The sequence below is a fragment of the Hemitrygon akajei genome, chromosome 18, assembly GCF_048418815.1.
Source record: "Hemitrygon akajei chromosome 18, sHemAka1.3, whole genome shotgun sequence".
Taxonomy (NCBI): domain Eukaryota; kingdom Metazoa; phylum Chordata; class Chondrichthyes; order Myliobatiformes; family Dasyatidae; genus Hemitrygon; species Hemitrygon akajei.
Window position 1 is genome coordinate 78,848,445 of NC_133141.1, and position 13,366 is coordinate 78,861,810.

A 13,366-nucleotide genomic window follows, 5' to 3' on the forward strand; every position below is an offset into this window, starting at 1 on the left:
ATACTGAGGGAGGGTCACACTGAGGGAGGGGCGGTACTGAGGGAGGGTCACACTGAGGGAGGGTCACACTGAGGTAGGGGCGGTACTGAGGGAGGGTCACACTGAGGGAGGGGTGATACTGAGGGAAGGTCACACTGTGGGAGGGGGGTGGTACTGTGGGAGGGTCACACTGCGGGAGTGGTGGTACTGAGGGAGGGTCACACTGAGGGAGGGGAGGGGATTTCAAATACCTTGCTGAAATCCATGTACACTACATCTACTGCTCTTCCTTCATCAATGTGTTCAGTCACATCCTCAGAAAATTCAATCAGGCTCATCAGGCACAACTTGCCTTTGACAAAGCCATGCTGACTATTGCTAATCATATTATGCCTCTCCAAATGTTCATAAATCCTGCCTCTCAGGATCTTCTCCATCAACTTACCAACCACTGAATTAATACTCACTGGTCTATAATTTCCTGGTCTATCTCTACTCACTTTCTTCAATAATGGAACAACATCCGCAACTCTCCAATCCTCTGGAACCTCTCCCATCCCCAGTGATGATGCAAAGATCATCGCCAGAGGCTCAGCAATCTCCTCCCTTGCCTCCCACAGTAGCCTGGGGTACATCTCACCCGGTCACGGAGACGTATCTAACTTGATGCTTTCTAAAAGCTCCAGCACATCCTCTTTCTTAATATCTACATGCTCACGCTTTTCAGTCCACTGTACGTCATCACTACAATCACCAAGATCCTTTACTGCAGTGAATACCGAAGCAAAGTATTAAGTACCTCTGCTATCTCCTCCGGTTCCATGCACACTTTTCCACTGTCACACTTGATTGGTCCTATTCTCTCATGTCTTATCCTCTTGGTCTACACATACTTGTAGAATGCCTTGGGGTTTTCCTTAATCCTGTCTGCCAAGGCCTTCTCATGGCCCCTTCTGGCTCTCCTAATTTCATTCTTAAGCTCCTTCCTGCTAGCCTTATAATTTTCTGGATCTCTATCATTACCTAGTATTTTAAAACTTATGTAAGCTTTTCTTTTCTTCTTGACTAGATTTACAACAGCCTTTGTACACCATGGTTCCTGTACCCTACCATCCTCTCCCGTCTCATTGAAATGTACCTGTGCAGAACTCCACGCAAATGTCCCCTGAACATTTGCCACATTTGTTCCGTGCGTTTCCCTGAGAACATCTGTTTCGAATTTAAGCTTCCAAGTTTCTGCCTGATAGCCTCATAATTCCCCTTACTCCAATTAAACACTTTCCTAACTTGTCTGTTCCTATCCCTCTCCAATGCTATGGTAAAGGAGATAGAATTGTGATCACTATCTCTAAAATACTCTCCCACTGAGATACCTGACACCTGACCAGGTTAATTTCCCAATACCAGATCAAGTACAGCCTCTCCTCTTGTAGGCTTATCTACATATTATGTCAAGAAACCTTCCTGAACACACCTAACAAACTCCACCCCATCTAAACCCCTGACCCTGGGAAGATGCCAATCAATATTGGGGAAATTAAAATCTCCCACCCTGCCAACCTTATTGTTGCACCTTTCCAGAATCTGTCTCCCTAACTGCGTCTCGATGTCCCTGTTACTATTGGGTGGTCTATAAAAAAACCCCCCAGTAGAGTTATCGACCCCTTCCCCTTTCTAACTTCCACCCAGAGATACTCAATAGACAATCCCTCCATGGCGTCCTCCTTTTCTGCCGCCGTACCCTATCTCTGATCAACAGTGCCACGCCCCCCACCTCTTTTGCCTCCCTCCCTGTCCTTTCTGAAACATCTAAAGCCCGGCACTTGAAGTAACCATTCCTGCCCCTGCACCATCCAAGTCTCTGTAATGGGCACAACATCATTGCTGCAAGTACTCATCCACGCTCTAAGTTCACGATGCTTTCCTGCGAGAGTGCTTTGTGTAGATGAGTTCAATGGTGGGGAGGTCTTTATTCCTGACGGACTGAGTCATATCCAGCACTTTTTGTATGAATTTCATTCCGGGCGTTGGTGTTTCTGTATTAGGCTCCACCAAACCGCTGTACAGGTTTGTCAAAGGTTTACTCTAACACAATCAGTCACGTTTTTCAAGGTTGGATGTTTTCGTTTCTGTTTGTCTATCTCCGTATGGAATCTAAATTTCTATCACAACAGCAGGTACATTGTATAACATTGTTGATGTTCCTGGAACTTGGGTGTCATCAATGCTACATTCCACGTCTCTACCCCCAGGCTTTGTCTGAGATTCCCTGTTACCAAGTTAACATGAAAAAAGCTGCAGGAACTTGTAAACACGGCCACTTCAGAAAGAAATCTCTCAAAAGAGTGGCAGGCATCAGTCAGGACTCTACCCACTCAGGACCTGCCGTCTCCCCGACCGTCGGGTCTCACCGCAACTCCGGTTTTCCCCCGGCCAATTCAGTTTTCTATTCCAATAACTAACGAGAGAAAATCTGCAGATGCTGGAAATCCAGAGCAACACACACACACACACACACACACACACACACACACACACACACACACACACACACTCACACACTCACACACACACTCACACACACACTCACACTCACACACACTCACAAACACACACACACACACACTCACAAACACACACTCACTCACACACACACACACAGACACTCACACACACACACACTCACACACACACACACACACACTCACTCACACACACACAGACACACTCACACACACTCACACTCACTCACACAGAAAAACACACTCACTCTGCTGGAGGAACTCAGCAGGCCAGGCAGCGTCTATGGACAAGATGCCGAGACCCTTCAGCAGGACTGGAGGGAACAAATATGAGGATTAGATTTGAAAGGTGGAACTACTGGATCAATTGGGCTTATACTCACTGGAATTTAGAAGATTGGGGGGGGATATTATTGAAACGTATAAAATTCTAAAGGGATTGGACAGGCTAGATGCAGGAAGATTGTTTCCGATGTTGGGGAAGTCCAGAACGAGGGGTCACAGTTAAGATAAAGGGGAAGCCTTTTAGGACCGAGATGAGGAAAAACTTCTTCACACAGAGAGTGGTGAATCTGTGGAATTCTCTGCCACAGGGAACTGTTGAGGCCGGTTCATTGGCTACATTTAAGAGGAAGTTAGATATGGCCCTTGTGGCTAAAGGGATCAGGGGGGTATGGAGAGAAAGCAGGTACAGGGTTCTGAGTTGGATGATCAGCCATGATCATACTGAATGGCGGTGCAGGCTCGAAGGGCCGAATGGCCTACTCCTGCACCTATTTTCTATGTTTCTATGTTTCCAACTCTACTCTTATCCATAGATACTGCCGGGCCTGCTGAAATCCTCCAGCATTTTTGTACGTGTTGCCTCGACTCCAGTGACGTGGGCGCACTGTTACATAATTACTGGCATTCCTGAAACGGGATGTCATCCATGTCTTTGGTTCTGAGCTTTGTCACGGCTCCCTGTTACCACGTTAGCACAGACTACATCCCTATTGACTGGTTATCAGCCCTCACTGTGGAAGCTCGGCGTTCACATACCCAACCCAACCATAGGAGGGTGTACAAAGGAGAGAGGAGGAGGGATGAGTGTTTGGGGGGGGGGGGGGGTTTCGATTTACTGTTGATCTGGTTCAGCACTACATTGTGGGCTGAATGGCCTGCTCCTGCTCTTGTCTAACTTCTGTGTTCCCAGCACACCCTCAGATTGTGTACAGATCTGGTCCTTCCATTCGGAGCATGGCGCACAGTTCTGGTCCTTCCATCCGGAGCATGGAGCACAGTTCTGCTCCTTCCATCCGGAGCATGGTGCACAGTTCTGCTCCTTCCATCCGGAGCATGGCGCACAGTTCTGGTCCTTCCATCCGGAGCGCGGCGCACAGTTCTGGTCCTTCCATCCGAAGCTTCGCGCACAGATCTGGTCCTTCCATCCGAAGCTTCGCGCACAGTTCTGGTCCTTCCATCCGAAGCTTCGCGCACAGTTCTGGTCCTTCCATCCGGAGCGTGGAGCACAGTTCTGCTCCTTCCATCCGGAGCATGGCGCACAGTTCTGGTCCTTCCATCCGGAGCGTGGCACACAGCTCTGGTCCTTCCATCCGAAGCTTCGCGCACAGATCTGATCCTTCCATCCGGAGCGTGGCGCACAGTTCTGGTCCTTCCATCCGGAGCGTGGCGCACAGTTCTGGTCCTTCCATCCGGAGCGTGGCGCACAGTTCTGGTCCTTCCATCCGGAGCATGGCGCACAGTTCTGGTCCTTCCATCCGGAGCGTGGCGCACCTTCCTGAACACAGCATGGAGCACAGTTCTGGTCCTTCCACCCGGAGCATGGAGCACAGTTCTGGTCCTTCCATCCGGAGCATGGAGCACAGTTCTGATCCTTCCATCCGGAGCATGGCGCACAGTTCTGGTCCTTCCATCCGGAGCATGGAGCACAGTTCTGGTCCTTCCATCCGGAGCATGGAGCACAGTTCTGGTCCTTCCATCCGGAGCATGGAGCACAGTTCTGATCCTTCCACCCGGAGCATGGTGCACAGTTCTGGTCCTTCCATCCGGAGCATGGAGCACAGTTCTGGTCCTTCCATCCGGAGCATGGAGCACAGTTCTGGTCCTTCCATCCGGAGCGTGGCACACAATTCTGGTCCTTCCATCCGAAGCTTCGCGCACAGATCTGGTCCTTCCATCCGGAGCGTGGAGCACAGTTCTGGTCCTTCCATCCGGAGCATGGAGCACAGTTCTGATCCTTCCACCCGGAGCGTGGTGCAGAGTTCAGGTCCTTCCATCCGGAGCATGGTGCACAGTTCTGGTCCTTCCATCCGGAGCATGGAGCACAGTTCTGGTCCTTCCATCCGGAGCATGGAGCACAGTTCTGATCCTTCCACCCGGAGCGTGGTGCAGAGTTCAGGTCCTTCCATCCGGAGCATGGAGCACAGTTCTGGTCCTTCCATCCAGAGCATGGTGCACAGTTCTGATCCTTCCATCCAGAGCATGGTGCACAGTTCTGATCCTTCCATCCGGAGCATGGAGCACAGTTCTGCTCCTTCCATCCGGAGCATGGCGCACAGTTCTGATCCTTCCATCCGGAGCATGGAGCACAGTTCTGATCCTTCCATCCGGAGCATGGAGCACAGTTCTGGTCCTTCCATCCGGAGCATGGAGCACAGTTCTGCTCCTTCCATCCGGAACATGGTGCACAGTTCTGCTCCTTCCATCCGGAGCATGGTGCACAGTTCTGGTCCCTTCCATCCGGAGCATGGTGCACAGTTCTGATCCTTCCATCCGGAGCATGGTGCACAGTTCTGGTCCTTCCATCCGGAGCATGGTGCACAGTTCTGATCCTTCCATCTGGAGCATGGTGCACAGTTCTGATCCTTCCATCTGGAGCATGGTGCACAGTTCTGATACTTCCATCCGGAGCATGGTGCACAGTTCTGATCCTTCCATCCGGAGCATGGTGCACAGTTCTGATCCTTCCATCCGGAGCATGGAGCACAGTTCTGGTCCTTCCATTCGGAGCATGGCGCACAGTTCTGGTCCTTCCATCCGGAGCATGGTGCACAGTTCTGGTCCTTCCATCCGGAGCATGGTGCATAGTTCTGGTCCTTCCATCCGGAGCATGGTGCACAGTTCTGGTCCTTCCACCCGGAGCGTGGCGCACAGTTCTGCTCCTTCCACCCGGAGCATGGTGCACAGTTCTGGTCCTTCCACCCGGAGCATGGAGCACAGTTCTGGTCCTTCCATTCGGAGCATGGCGCACAGTTCTGATCCTTCCATCCGGAGCATGGTGCACAGTTCTGCTCCTTCTATCCGGAGCATGGTGCACAGTTCTGCTCCTTCCACCCGGAGCATGGTGCACAGTTCTGGTCCTTCCACCCGGAGCATGGAGCACAGTTCTGGTCCTTCCATTCGGAGCATGGCGCACAGTTCTGGTCCTTCCATCCGGAGCATGGTGCACAGTTCTGGTCCTTCCATCTGGAGCGTGGTGCACAGTTCTGATCCTTCCATCCGGAGCATGGCGCACAGTTTCTGATCCTTCCATCCGGAGCATGGGTGCACAGTTCTGGTCCTTCCATCTGGAGCGTGGTGCACAGTTCTGATCCTTCCATTCGGAGCATGGCGCACAGTTCTGGTCCTTCCATCCGGAGCATGGTGCACAGTTCTGGTCCTTCCATCTGGAGCGTGGTGCACAGTTCTGATCCTTCATCCGGAGCATGGCGCACAGTTCTGATCCTTCCATCCAGAGCATGGCGCACAGTTCTGCTCCTTCCATCCGGAACATGGCGCACAGTTCTGATCCTTCCATCCGGAGCATGGCGCACAGTTCTGGTACTTCCATCCGGAGCATGGAGCACAGTTCTGGTCCTTCCATCCGGAGCATGGAGCACAGTTCTGCTCCTTCCACCCGGAGCATGGCGCACAGTTCTGATCCTTCCATCCGGAGCATGGTGCACAGTTCTGATCCTTCCATCCGGAGCATGGTGCACAGTTCTGCTCCTTCCATCCGGAGCATGGTGCACAGTTCTGGTACTTCCATCCGGAGCATGGTGCACAGTTCTGCTCCTTCCATCCGGAGCATGGCGCACTGTTCTGCTCCTTCCATCCGGAGCATGGTGCACAGTTCTGGTACTTCCATCCGGAGCATGGTGCACAGTTCTGCTCCTTCCATCCGGAGCTTCACGCACAGTTCTGGTCCTTCCATCCGGAGCTTCACGCACAGTTCTGGTCCTTCCACCCGGAGCGTGGCGCACAGTTCTGGTCCTTCCATCCGGAGCATGGCGCACAGTTCTGGTCCTTCCATCCGGAGCGTGGCGCACAGTTCTGGTCCTTCCATCTGGAGCTTCACGCACAGTTCTGGTCCTTCCATCCTGAGCATGGCGCACAGTTCTGGTCCTTCCATCCGGAGCATGGTGCACAGTTCTGATCCTTCCATCCGGAGCATGGTGCACAGTTCTGATCCTTCCATCCGGAGCATGGCGCACAGTTCTGGTCCTTCCATCCGGAGCGTGGCGCACAGTTCTGGTCCTTCCATCCGGAGCATGGTGCACAGTTCTGGTCCTTCCATCCGGAGCATGGTGCACAGTTCTGATCCTTCCATCCGGAGCATGGTGCACAGTTCTGATCCTTCCATCCGGAGCATGGAGCACAGTTCTGGTCCTTCCATCCGGAGCGTGGCGCACAGTTCTGCTCCTTCCATCTGGAGCGTGGTGCACAGTTCTGATCCTTCCATCCGGAGCATGGTGCACAGATCTGATCCTTCCACCCGGAGCATGGTGCACAGTTCTGCTCCTTCCATCTGGAGCGTGGTGCAACAGTTCTGATCCTTCCATCCGGAGCGTGGTGCACAGTTCTGCTCCTTCCATCCGGAGCATGGTGCACAGTTCTGCTCCTTCCATCCGGAGCATGGAGCACAGTTCTGATCCTTCCATCCGGAGCGTTGGTGCACAGTTCTGCTCCTTCCATCCGGAGCATGGTGCACAGTTCTGATCCTTCCACCCGGAGCATGGAGCACAGTTCTACTCCTTCCATCCGGAGCGTGGTGCACAGTTCTGCTCCTTCCATCCGGAGCATGGTGCACAGTTCTGATCCTTCCACCCGGAGCGTGGTGCATAGTTCAGGTCCTTCCATCCGGAGCATGGAGCACAGTTCTGATCCTTCCATCCGGAGCGTGGTGCACAGTTCTGCTCCTTCCATCCGGAGCATGGTGCACAGTTCTGATCCTTCCATCCGGAGCATGGTGCACAGTTCTGATCCTTCCATCCGGAGCATGGTGCACAGTTCTGCTCCTTCCATCTGGAGCATGGAGCACAGTTCTGGTCCTTCCATCCGGAGCATGGAGCACAGTTCTGGTCCTTCCATCCGGAGCATGGAGCACAGTTCTGGTCCTTCCATCCGGAGCGTGGTGCACAGTTCTGCTCCTTCCATCCGGAGCATGGTGCACAGTTCTGATCCTTCCATCCGGAGCATGGTGCACAGTTCTGATCCTTCCATCCGGAGCATGGTGCACAGTTCTGCTCCTTCCATCTGGAGCATGGAGCACAGTTCTGGTCCTTCCATCCGGAGCATGGTGCACAGTTCTGATCCTTCCATCCGGAGCATGGTGCACAGTTCTGCTCCTTCCATCTGGAGCATGGTGCACAGTTCTGCTCCTTCCATCCGGAACATGGTGCACAGTTCTGCTCCTTCCACCCGGAGCATGGAGCACAGTTCTGGTCCTTCCATCTGGAGCATGGCGCACAGTTCTGATCCTTCCATCCGGAGCATGGAGCACAGTTCTGCTCCTTCCATCTGGAGCATGGAGCACAGTTCTGGTCCTTCCATCCGGAGCATGGTGCACAGTTCTGATCCTTCCATCCGGAGCATGGTGCACAGTTCTGCTCCTTCCATCTGGAGCATGGAGCACAGTTCTGGTCCTTCCATCTGGAGCATGGCGCACAGTTCTGATCCTTCCATCCGGAGCATGGAGCACAGTTCTGCTCCTTCCATCCGGAACATGGTGCACAGTTCTGCTCCTTCCATCCGGAGCGTGGCGCACAGTACTGGTCCTTCCATCCGGAGCATGGCGCACAGTTCTGCTCCTTCCATCCGTATCCTGAACCTGGTGGTGTGGGACCTAAGGCCCTGAACCTCCTTCCTGATGGTTGAGGGGCAATAACTGTCCCTGAACCTGGTGGTGTGGGACCTGAGGCTCCTGAACCTCCTTCCTGATGGTTGAGGGGTAATAACTGTCCCTGAACCTGGTGGTGTGGGACCTGAGGCTCCTGAACCGCCTTCCTGATGGTTGAGGGGTAATAACTGTTCTTGAACCTGGTGGTGTGGGACCTGAGACTCCTGTACCTCCTTCCTGATGGTTGAAGGGTAATAACTGTTCCTGAACCTGGTGGTGTGGGACCTGAGGCTCCTGTACCTGCTTCCTGATCTTTGAGGGGTGAACCTGAACTGATCCTCTTCAGTTTGTGTATAAGGAGAAGGTGGGAGTGGAGGATGCTATCACGTATTTGCTGCACAAATCACTCTCTCACCTAGAGGGGTCGCTGTGAGGATTACATTCCTTGACTTCTCTAGTGCCTTTAACACCATCCAGCCCAAGATCTTAAGGCACAAACTAACGGAGATGGGAGTAGACTCTCACATGGTGGATTGGATAGTGGGACTACTTGACAGATAGACCTCAGTATGTGCGGTTGGGAGACTGTAGGTCTGACACGGTGGTCAGCAGCACAGGGGCGCCACAGGGAACCGTACTCTCTCCGGTCCTGTTCACCCTGTACACATCAGACTTCCAATATAACTCGGAGTCCTGCCATGTGCAGAAGTTCGCTGATGACACGGCTATAGTGGGGTGTGTCAGGAATGGGACAGGAGGAGGAGTATAGGAAACTGATACAGGACTTTGTGATATGGTGCAACTCAAACTACCTGCGTCTCAATATCACCAAGACCAAGGAGATGGTGGTGGACTTTAGGAGATCTAGGCCTCATATGGAGCCAGTGATCATTAATGGAGAATGTGTGGAGCAGGTTAAGAACTACAAGTATCTGGGAGTACAGTTAGACGAGAAGCTAGACTGGACTGCCAACACAGATGCCTTGTGCAGGAAGGCACAGAGTCGACTGTACTTCCTAAGAAGGTTGGCGTCATTCAATGTCTGTAGTGAGATGCTGAAGATGTTCTATAGGTCAGTTGTGGAGAGCGCCCTCTTCTTTGTGGTGGCGTGTTGGGGAGGAAGCATTAAGAAGAGGGGACGCCTCACGTCTTAATAAGCTGGTAAGGAAGGCGGGCTCTGTCGTGGGCAAAGTACTGGAGAGTTTAACATCGGTAGCTGAGCGAAGGGCGCTGAGTAGGCTACGGTCAATTATGGATAACTCTGAACATCCTCTACATAGCACCATCCAGAGACAGAGAAGCAGTTTCAGCGACAGGTTACTATCGATGCAATGCTCCTCAGACAGGATGAAGAGGTCAATACTCACCCCCAATGCCATTAGGCTTTACAATTCAACCGCCAGGACTTAAGAACTTTTTAAAAGCTATTATTAATGCTTTTTGAGATAGTGATTTAGATGCATATCATATTTTTTTTTACTGAGTTAAGTATTGTATGTAATTAGTTTTGCTACAACAAGTGTATGGGACATTGGAAAAAAAGTTGAATTTCCCCATGGGGATGAATAAAGTATCTATCTATCTATCTATCTATCTATCTATCTATAACTGTTCCTGAACCTGGTTGTGCGGCTCCTGTACCTCCTTCCTGATGGTTGAGGGGTAGTAACTGTTCCTGAACCTGTTGGTGTGGGTCCTGAGGCTCCTGTACCTCCTTCCTGATGGTTGAGGGATAATAACTGTCCCTGACCCTGGTGGTTTGGGTCCTCAGGCTCCTGTACCTCCTTCCTGATGGTTGAGGGTAATAACTGTCCCTGACCCTGGTGGTTTGGGTCCCTCAGGCTCCTGTACCTCCTTCCTGATGGTTGAGGGGTAATAACTGTCCCTGACCCTGGTGGTTTGGGTCCTCAGGCTCCTGTACCTCCTTCCTGATGTTTGAGGGGTAATAACTGTTCCTGAACCTGGTGGTTTGGGTCCTGAGGCTCCTGTACCTCCTTCCTGATGGTTGAGGGGTAATAACTGTTCCTGAACCTGGTGGTTTGGGTCCTGAGGATCCTGTACCTCCTTCCTGATGTTTGAGGGGGTAATAACTGTTCCTGAACCGGGTGCTGAGGCTCCTGAATCTCCTTCTGGATGACAGCTGTGAGAAGAGAGTGCGGCCCGGAAGGTGGGGGTCTTTGATAAGAGATGCTGGTTTCACAAGGTGGACACTCCTTGTCGATGGGCTCAGTGTTGGGGAGGACTTTACCTGAGATGGACTGGGCTGAATCCATTACCTTTTGCAGGCTTTCAACTCCCATTCAAACCCTTCCCTACCGAGTGGCCCCACATTTGACTCTCATCCAAGAGTCTCTGAAATGCCCCTCCTGTTTCTGCCTCTGGGCGTTCCACACTCCCACCACTCTCTGTGTTAAAAAAAAAACTACCTCTGACATCCCCCCGATACTCTCCTCTGATCACCTTAACATGACACCCCCTCATATTGGCTATTTCCACCCTGGGTACAAGAGTTGGGAGCACTTGGGAGCTTATCCCCGACTAACACGCCCGGCTGTGACAACCTTGACAACTAACACACCTCTCACCCTCCATCAATCCAAATAGAAAGGCTCTAGCTCACTCAGCCTTTCGTTATGAGACGTGCTCTCTAATCCAGGCAGCGTCCTGGTGAATCTCCTCTGCACCCTCTCTAATCCAGGCAGCGTCCTGGTGAATCTCCTCTGCGCCCTCTCTAATCCAGGCAGCATCCTGGTGAATCTCCTCTGCACCCTCTCTAATCCAGGCAGCTTCCTGGTGAATCTCCTCTGCACCCTCTCTAATCCAGGCAGCATCCTGGTGAATCTCCTCTGCACCCTCTCTAATCCAGTCAGCATCCTGGTGAATCTCCTCTGCACCCTCTCTAATCCAGGCAGCATCCTGGTGAATCTCCTCTGCACCCTCTCTAATCCAGTCAGCATCCTGGTGAATCTCCTCTGCACCCTCTCTAATCCAGGCAGCATCCTGGTGAATCTCCTCTGCACCCTCTCTAATCCAGGCAGCATCCTGGTGAATCTCCTCTGCACCCTCTCTAATCCAGGCAGCGTCCTGGTGAATCTCCTCTGCACCCTCTCTAATCCAGGCAGCGTCCTGGTAAATCTCCTCTGCACCCTCTCCAATCCGGGCAGCATCCTGGTGAATCTCCTCTGCACCCTCTCCAATCCGGGCAGCATCCTGGTGAATCTCCTCTGCACCCTCTCCAATCCGGGCAGCATCCTGGTGAATCTCCTCTGCACCCTCTCTAATCCAGGCAGCGTCCTGGTGAATCTCCTCTGCACCCTCTCTAATCCAGGCAGCGTCCTGGTGAATCTCCTCTGCACCCTCGCTAATCCAGGCAGCGTCCTGGTTAATCTCCTCTGCACCCTCTCTAATCCAGACAACATCCTGGTGAATCTCCTCTGCACCCTCTCTAATCCAGGCAGCATCCTGGTGAATCTCCTCTGCACCCTCTCTAATCCAGGCAGCATCCTGGTGAATCTCCTCTGCACCCTCTCTAATCCAGGCAGCATCCTGGTGAATCTCCTCTGCACCCTCTCTAATCCAGGCAGCATCCTGGTGAATCTCCTCTGCACCCTCTCTAATCCAGGCAGCATCCTGGTGAATCTCCTCTGCACCCTCTCTAAAGCTTCCACATCCTCCCCACAATGAGGCGACCGGAACTGAACACAACACTCCGAGTGTGGTCCACCCAGATTTTTACAGAACGGCAACATTACCTCAAGGCTCTTGAACTCAGTCCCCTGACTGAGGAAGCCAACACACCACACTCCTTCTTAACCAACCTATCAAATTGCGCGCCAACCTTGAGGGATGTGTGGACGTGGGCCAGCAGATCCCTCTGACCCTCCACACTGCTCAGAATCCCACCATTAACCCCGGACTCTGCCTTCGAACTTGAGAAGCGAATCAGTTCACACTTTCCCGGGTTTAAACTCCATCTGCCCCTTCTCAGCCGGCTCCGCGTCCCGTCAATGTCCCGTCGTAACCTGTGGCTTGTGGAAACCTTCCCCGCTCCCCACAACACCACCAGCCTTCTTGTCATCCGGAAACTTCCTAGCGTACCTTTCCACTTCCTCATCCAAGTCACGTATGAAAATCACAAAGAGCCTGCTGACAACCATCACAATGCCTGGTCACGGCGAGTGAAAAGATGTCTCTGCCCTGTCTGGAGCTGCACGCCAAGGAGCCTCTCACAAAACCCCCCGTCGCGACAGGCCGGCACGTCTGGTGAGCTCTGGGTGGGGGCTGACGTCCCCGTCGTGTGACCACGTCGCCACCTTCGAGAAGGGACGCGTAAACGGCCGAGAGTCGGAGAGTGCAAAGGGAAAGAAAGAAGGAGATTCCTGGCCGTGTGGAGGAGCGGAGGGATTTAGGGCCCTCGGAGTTGCCCACCCAAGTTGAGAGGGAGGTTGAGATGGTGCGTTGGCCTCCACCAGCTGGGGGGACAGAGTTCAAGAGCTGTTAGGTCATGTTCCCAGCTCTATAAAACCGTGGCAACTCAAGGAAGAACAAGGTCGACACACCGTTTTCTGGAAAGGACTTGATCCCGAACAACCGAGGATCCGCGGGGTGGGTTTTGCCATCCGAAACAGCCTACTTCAGAAGCTGGCAGAGCAACCGCAGGGAATCAACGAACGTCTCACGACTCTGCGAATCCAGCTCGTCAAGAACCGACACGCCACCATCATCAGCGCCTATTCTCCAACTCTGGACGCTGAAGGTGAAGCAA